Here is a 9003-nt window from a genome sequence, read left to right on the forward strand (position 1 = left end):
ATTCTCAGAAGTGATACCTGTGAATAAGGAAGAGGGAATACACAACTAACAAAGAAATCAATGTACAAAATACAAATATAAATTTGAATTATCTGATATATTTGTGTTGTTATGTGGCATTGAGTCATCTGCAACTCGTATAGACCCTATGCACAATAGCTCTGAACTCTGACTTAGTCTGAGCCAATCTCACTGTCTCTGACACCTGCCCCTATTACCCCAACCACTGTTTCAATCCATCTTATGCAGGGTCTTCCTCTCCTGTGCTGTTCCTCCACACTTCCAAGCATGATATCTTTCTCCAAGGACTGATCTCTCCTGGTAACATGCCTAAAGTATGTGAGATGGAGCTTTAAAATCCTTACCTCCAGAGAACAAATTTGTTTCGCTCCTTCCAGAAAAAACCTATTTGTTCTTTTGGGAATCCCTGATGGTCTTCTCCAGCACCTCAACTCAAAGGTATTAATTCTTCTCCTGTCATCCTGTTCAACTCTTGGATGCAAAGCAAGTCAATTTTTCAGACCATAGCCTGTATTAGGCACACATTTGCACTTTAGCACTCTGGAGGGATCACTGACAGCAGACTTTCCTATTCCAACTCATCTTTTGATCTCCTTATGGTTGATTCCAAGAGTGTTGCTTGTGGATCTCAAGCAAGTTGAAATTGTTGACAGTCTCAATCTCTTCACAATCTATTACGGTGCTGCCAATTGGACTGGTGATGAGAATCTTTGTTTCCTTAACGTTGAGCTTCAATCCATATTGACGTCTACAGTCCTTGACTTTCTACAGAAGATGTTTCAGGTCCTCCTCAGTTATAATGAGCAAGGTTGTGGCCTAACACAAATTGTTGATGATTCTTCCTCCAATTCTAATGCTATTTTTCTCCTCATAAAGACAAGTCTCCTGAATGATCTGTTCTGTAGTTTTTATATTAGAAGTGCAAAATAATTAATAATTTTATTGTAGTTCATTATCTTGTTTTCTATTTGGGGAACAATATTACTTAATGATTAATAGTGCGAGATGAAATCTGGCATCTTTTTGTTACTTTTAAATCTGACATCTGATGTGTTACTAACAGGTCAGTTTGGACTCATAGCAATCTTAAATAGAACACAATCCATTTTGTTTCTGTACTGTTCTAATAATCTTTGTTATGCTTGGGCCAATTATTATAGCCACTCTATCAATCTACCTCATTCTTCCATTTTATTAATCTTCTAATTTACCAAGGTATCACTGGAAGAATAGTCAATGAGATATTGCACTGCTAATTAAAAAATGGGACTTCGTTGCCTATTTGAAACCCCTTGTAGTTTTTTTAGGGAATTGAGAAATCTCCTCTCATGAGAATTACAGTCTCTGAAAACTTGCTGGAAGGTCAGCTATAGATTGGTTCCAAGTTGCCAATGAGTTTGAGGCAACAAATTTACCAAGCAAAATGTTCTTCTCTAGAGACTGGGCTTTCCAAAATATGTCCAAAATGTGTGAGACTAAATCTCACAATCTATCTTTTAAAAAGAGATTTTTTTGGCTATACTCTCCCAAGTCAGATTAGTTTGCTTTTATTAGTTCATGGGATAGCATTCTTTACCAGCATCACAATTCAAAAGCATCATATTCAGTCTTTCATACTCTTTTATCAAACTTTGACAAGAACATGAGGCAATATAAAATACCATGGATCATATGTACTTTGTCCTCAAGATTACACCCAAGTCTTTCATTGCTTTAAAGATGTTTTTGTACTAAATTTGTCCAATGCAAATAAATACATAGTTTTCTTAATGCAACAACAAAATATTGTGAACCTTTAATCTGTGTTTTGTTAGTCGGATGCTTATGGATAAGCAAGCATTTTCCATTGTAAATAGTAAATGTGAAGTATCAGAGAAAGAAAAGAAGGCCTTTAGCGGTATAGTTTGATACAGGGACTGTAACTGTGGGTACAGCATTCTGGAGATCATGAGGATAGTGCCGGATAGAGCAAGGTTCTGATCTGTCATTCACAAGGTGGTTATGAGTCATAGTTAACTCAATGGCACATAACAACACAGTAACTTTGTTTTGAGGGTTTAATAAAAATGTGAAAGTATAATAAATGCTTAATAGCTATTGGCTATTATACTGAAATCTGTAGGAGCCATAATTCAATTCGCTTTCTTTTTCCAGTTCCCAAACATTGTTGGCTTTTGACAGACTGCATGTAGTCCCACCACTATTCTATTCTTTTCCCTCTGAAAGACATTTCCACCTTGAACAGTTTGTGAACTTTAATAAATTTTGCATATATTTCCCTTGAGAATCAACCTGTCTGAAAGAACCATATAAACAGTTTCTCTGTTAGATCTTGTTTATCCCTCACTCACTTGATATGTGACTTCTTATCTTGATAGTATTTGACCTTCCTTTTTTTCTTTTTTTAATCAGTGGCATTTTAATGGAAATAATGGAAGATTTCTAATTTCTCATTTCACTTTGGCATCTGAAATTGGCAATTACTCTTCCTTGAAGTCTATTCTCTTTGGCTTTCATGAAACTACTCCCTCTAGGTTTGTTTTCTGTCTATCTGGAAACGTCCTCTCAGGCATTTTATTTTATTCTATTGTTTTGTGAGTTTATCTATTTTGGGTTCAATCGATTTTACCTTGTTCTGAATATGGTCATAGATACAAAATCCCTCTTAGTGAATTTGTCCTCTTACATAATACTCAGTTCCTTCAAATTTCTGTCTTTTGCAAAGATATGTTCCCTTAATTTTATACTCAAACATGCAATTTTCTCCATCAACCACTTCCTCTCATTTTACTGTAAGCATGTAGTAGTTTAGGGGAATTCTTTGTTTTCTCTCATTAATCATTAATTTTGTGAATGAGAATGCTCTTGGAAGTTCCTTTACTCATTTTTTTTTCCTTCCACCTGAGAAACTCTTAGTCTTCTTTCAAGTTTCACCTCTGCCATTGTTTTTCTAATTCACACTTGACTTTATTTTCAGCTTGTATATCCTTCAGAATACCTCTACCACTTCTTTACTGAGTAGTGTTGTGTGTTACTTGTTCACCTTCCCTAGACTTTAGGTCACTAAATGGTACACATGATTTGTATTCAAGCTAATCTAAAAGTTGCAGACCAAGCTCACCTAATGCTATAAAAGAAAGGCCTGGTGATCTGTTTCCATAAAGATTGTTGTTGTTGTTATTGTTATGTGCCATCGAGTTGCTTGCGACTCATGGTAACCCTATGTACAAGAGCTAAATGCCGTTCTATCTTGTGCCAACCTTGCCATCTCAAACACGCTAGTTCCCACCACTCCACTCACAGAATCGATCCATCTCATCGAGGGTCTTCCTCTCCTGTGCCACCCTCCACTCTCCCAAACATGATGTCCCTCTCCAAGGACCAGTCCCTCCTTGCAACATGCCCAAATTATGTCAGACGAAGCTTCAGAATCCTTGACTCCAAGGAGCATTCTGGCTTTACCCTCTCCCTCTCCAGGACAAACCTGTTTGTTCTCCTAGCAGTCCATGGTATATTCAACACTCTTCTCCAGCATCACAGCTCAAAGGCATAAAGATTACAATCAAGAAAATCCTATGTAACAGTTCTACTCTGCAACCAGGGAATGATTACTTGATGAGCAAGGTCAGTATGAACTTCCTTGTGCTTGCTAACTAATAGTTAAAATTCTATATAAATATCACTTTGCAATGATAAGTATGTGAAGTTGTTCATTACAGATACTCACTCACTCATTTCTGTTGAGTCAGAACTGACTTGAAGCTAACCTTCCACTGCATTTTGAGAGGTTGTAAATAGCATGGGCAGATATTGTCCGTCTTTCTCCTGAGGAGAAGAGCAAATGGTGAATTTGGACCATCTATCAGTTTTTGAGTTAGCAGTGCAATTCCTTACCCACTAGGCCACTAGGTAAGTCCATATTTACCTTATTTACTGGGCACTCTATCTCTAACGGACATTGTAAATTTCATAAGATGCTATGCTTCTATAGAGAGGTTCTATGAGTTTGGAAGAAAGGCAGATGCCAGCCATAGTTAGAGGTATAATCTTTGGTAAAAATGTGAAATTGTTCACTATAGATTATTGAATAAGTACAAGTAAGATAGGTTTACCTTGCTTATTGGGCAATCTGATACTCTCTTTAACACAGGACATTGCTATGAATCAGAATCTAGTTAATAGCAAAGAATCTGGTTTCATTTTAAGCTTCATCAGGAGAAAACATTCCTTTATCTTCTAGTGTCTGTTGGGTTCTTAGTGCTAATAGGTATAGTACATGCAAATGACTTAAAGAGAAATTTGTTCTCTCTCAAAGTAAGGTTTGAAGTCTTAAGTGAGCGCAGGGTAAGCTTTCTTTGTTGGCTATCTTGAAAGTTCTTGTATCCTTTCCACATGTATGTGCTTGGCTTTCCTTGGAGAGCTCCATGGGTCTTGAAGGCCTTCCCTGTGTTGAGGAACTTGTCAGTGTAGTGATGCCATCCAAAAAATACATTCTGCTCCTGGCCCTGCTTTCCTATGATAGGTGTCTGTTTAATTTTCTCTCCTTTTCCCTCTTGTAGGATAACAAATATTGCAGGCCACATCCAAGGGCAAGGGGATCCCATGGGATTTCCCCTTACTTTGGCTCAAGGCTGATGGAATTAAGGATGTTACATCCCGCTACTTACAAATGAGCTTATCACATCAGATGTCATCATGATTCTATACCTGTCACATAACACTATTACATATCTGCCAAACCACTAAAAATCATGACCCAGGCAAGTTGACAAATACTTTGTGGAGATACAATTCAACATGGCAACATATTAGGCACTTGAAAGTAATTTATTTTTAAACAAATAGGCTTGGATCAGAATTGCAATATAATTAAGCCAGAGAATCAACAAATAAGATAATTAGGAAGGGGAAATTGAAACAAACAAAAAGTTGAGTAAAATAAAAATAACTTGATACTGTGGGTTTTTTTCCAACTGTTACTCTACAAAGTCCAGATTTGAAAAGATGAACTTTTCCCATAAATTCTGTTTTTATACAAAAGTCAAGTCTCCCCAATTTTTCATTAATTCAGTATTTAGAGTGTCTCTTTATATGCATTTTTTTAAAAACCACACAAAAACTTTATCCTAATACTTCAATGATTGTAAACTTACCTCCAACAAACACAAGAGGCCCTTGTTCCTTTCCCAGGGTCTATGCATTTTAAAATGTTTCTTAAAGCTCTGCAGAGAAGTTATACTCATTGGTATAAGTTTCTTAGGGAAATACTCCATTGAGGCTTTATCTCCTGGTAATAGGAAGAAAGTAACTCTTGCCTTGAGGAGTTAATTATCAGATATTTATCCTCTGAGAATTAGTCCTATTAAACTTTCAGGTAAAAAGGGAAAACATAAAGATTCTTATGAATAATATCCCTTTCTTTGACATCATTATTCTTTAACTAGCTAATTTGTCTCTGGATATGAGTTTCAGAACATGTGTTAATAAAAGAATTTTGGTAGAACGCTTAAATGAACAAAAAATGGGATAGGATTTAAGGGGATTTGCTGAAAAACATATTTAGTATTGTAAATTAATGAATGAAAGGCTGTTTCCATCAAGATTCAAGAGTTGACAGAATGTTAAAAAAATAAATAAATGAAAAGGATATGTTTCAACAAATGAATGCAGCATTGGTGATGCTCACTCACTCATGCCAGGAATTAGGAAGACAATTGGTAAACCCACTAGAAAAGATTCATTTTACTTGGATCTGCAGTCCCCATGGGAGTAATTTTCAAGACATCATTGACATATCACATTGAATAGATCTTAGGCAAAGACTTCTTTAAAGTATTACAAAAATATATCGCTTTAAGGGGCAGATGACCTTTCAAACTACAGTATTAGAAAATATCTCATGAGCATGTGAAAGCTAGAGAATGAACAAGAAAGAGATTCAATGCCCTTGAATTTTTGTATTTACAAAGATAAAGGCAAAATGTTTCTTAGAATCAAGAATGGTGAAATTTCATCTTACGGATTTTATATATATTAGTGGGAGAGATCAATTCCGGAAGGATACCTTATTTGATAAGGTGCAAAAAAAAGGAAGTGCTTCAACAAGTTGGATTAACTCACTTGCTGCAATAAAGACTCAAATATAGCAATAATTGCAAATATAGCACAGGATGGGACAATGTTTCCTGCTCTTGTGCACAGAGTTTCTATGAATCCAAACTTACTAACTGGTACAAACACATCCCCCATCACCACCACCACCACCACCACTACCAACAACAACAACAACAAAATATCCCAACAAGGAAGATTTGAAGAGATATTAGGACCGTTCACTTGTTGTACAGAGACATACCAGATAACAATTGATCAACTTTCCTGTACCTCTACACATGTCAAAACCCAAATTTCCACAGACATGAAACTTCCAACATTTTTATTGATGTAATTACTTCAGAAGATCTCCCGCTTAGATGAGTTTTGCATTTATTAAATTACCTTTATTTCATGTCCTCTTTTACCATGACTTTTGAAAGTTATTGAAATATCATCTAGTTTGTGTTGTGTTCTATAGGGTCAGAACCAAACCATAGCTGACTCTTTGACAGGTTTTCAGAGGCAGTTAATTGCAAGGGAGGAGACTTCCTATTCTTCTCCTGAGGAGCTAGTGGCCTCAAACAGTGTGCCTTTGGGTTTACAGCTCAGTTTCCTGCAAATAGGCCACAAGACTAGTCATCTTTTCCTATTTCTTAGAATTTTCAAATTCTCTATCTCTCTCTTTTTCTAGGGGGTTATTTTGAGGAAATACTAAGCTAATATAGGTTTCGAAAGATTATTTTGTGTTTTGTTTGGCTGTACCAAGCAATATTGATCTAGCCATAGCTGAGTTGTTAAGATGATTCTGACTTATGGTGACCTAATGAATGCAAAGTACATACAGCTCCATAAAGTTTTCAGAACTATGACTTTCAGAAACAAGCTATGATATTTGTCTTCTAAAGCTCTTTATAATTTTGAATTGCCAAACTTTGGCTAGTCCTTTTGTGCTCAGTTGTTTACACTGCCTTAACATTCATTTACTGCTGTATTACTCAATAGAAAACGATGGTCTGTTGGGAAGAAAAAGGTTAAACATATTGTCTAAAACTCTCATCTTCATGCCAAAATTTACACTGATATTTTATAAAGATAACAAAAATTGTTCGTATAAATGACACCTGTCCTCTTCTCATTGCCATCAAGTCAAAATCAACACATGCTTGATCCTCCACATGGGATGAGATTCCTCATCTAAATGAGACCAGATACATTAAAGATCCTGGCCGTGGATGTGACCTAGAGATTCAAATTTTTAGTGACTTCATATTGAAGAAGAAAAAAAGATTAAGTTAATTTTGACCTGGAGACTACCATATAACCACTTCAAAGTATACTCTTTGAATACAAATAGTAAAGGAAAAATGAAGATGTCCATCCTTCAAAAGACAAATTATCATTAGAATTATTATTCGCATGGAACAAAGTATATCTTGGTAAACAATATTTTATACTCTAGTGTTACCTCAAACAACTCTGGTAATATTAATGCTTTTTCTTATTGCAGTCAAGGTGGAAATGACTCATAGCGGATTCTCCAGTGGGTTTCCAGCAGCTGTAAATCAGACAAAGAAGACGATGTCTTTCTCCCACACAGCCAGGGGGTGGATTTGAAATTCCGGAGAGATGCCACCTTTAAGTTAACAATGCAATTCGCTGCTCACTGAGGTACCTATGCTTCTTATTAATGCTACAGTCTTATTACACATGGATGCTAATTATTCTTTTTTTACAGTTTTTACTTTGTTATTTTAGCAAAAGTTTACAGAAAAATTGGATTTTCACTCATTCATTGTTACATATTGTTCTCCTTTACACTCCCTCCCCTCTCCTCAGTTAATGTTTTGGTTTTTTAAAAAAATTCTTTCATTGTTGCACAATTTCCTTCCTCTCATCCCTTTCCCTCCAGTCTCCAGTACTCTTTGCAATATACTTCTTATTATGGACCATTGTCTTATATTTAATGAATAATCATATATTTCTTTTAAAATATATCTGTATCATCTATATCTATATCTAATATATATCTAATCTATATCTAATCTATATCTATATATCACCTCTATGTATCTATCAATATATATATATATTGTTGTCGTGGTTGTTTATTGCTATTGAGTCAAAAACAACTTGTAGCGACCCTATGGAAAGAAAAATTGAAGGCTTTCTATAACTATCATTTCTCAAAGTTCACAGAGTTTCCAGAGGCATATTATCTAGAAAGTAGATGCCTCTTTCTATAGATAGATAGACAGATAGATAGATAATAATAATAATAACAACAATAATACATGATAGACTGATAGATATAGAATGATAGAGATATATAGTAATACAGATGATTAGATAGATATAGAGATAAAGATAGAGATAGATAGATATAGATATGGATATAGATATAGATATAGATGATATAGGTATAGATATAGATATAGATGTAGATAGATAGATATAGATATAGATATAGATATAGATATAGATTAGATATAGATAGAGATATAGATTAGATAGAGATATAGATTAGATAGAGATAGAGATAGAGATAGAGATAGAGATAGAGATAGAGATATCTTCCAGTTCTCTCCCTCATCTGTTCCAACACCGTGTTAATTATCTACCCACTTTTTTCCTATTCTCCTATGCAGCCCCATGTCAGCCTAGTTCCATAACAGTGGTGTTATACAATATTTGTCCTTTTAAGAAAGCATTGTGGCGCTTTCTCAAAAAGTTGCAAATAAAGATACCATTTGACCCAGCAATTCCACTACTGGGAATATACCCTAAAGAGACCATAAAGGACATCCAAGTAGATATATGTATACCCATGTTTATCACAGCTTTGTTTACAATAGCAAGGAGTTGGAAACAACCTAAATGCCCATCAAC

The sequence above is a fragment of the Elephantulus edwardii genome, unplaced genomic scaffold, assembly GCF_000299155.1.
Source record: "Elephantulus edwardii isolate Elephantulus edwardi_28Jun2011 unplaced genomic scaffold, EleEdw1.0 scaffold00168, whole genome shotgun sequence".
Lineage (NCBI taxonomy): Eukaryota > Metazoa > Chordata > Mammalia > Macroscelidea > Macroscelididae > Elephantulus > Elephantulus edwardii.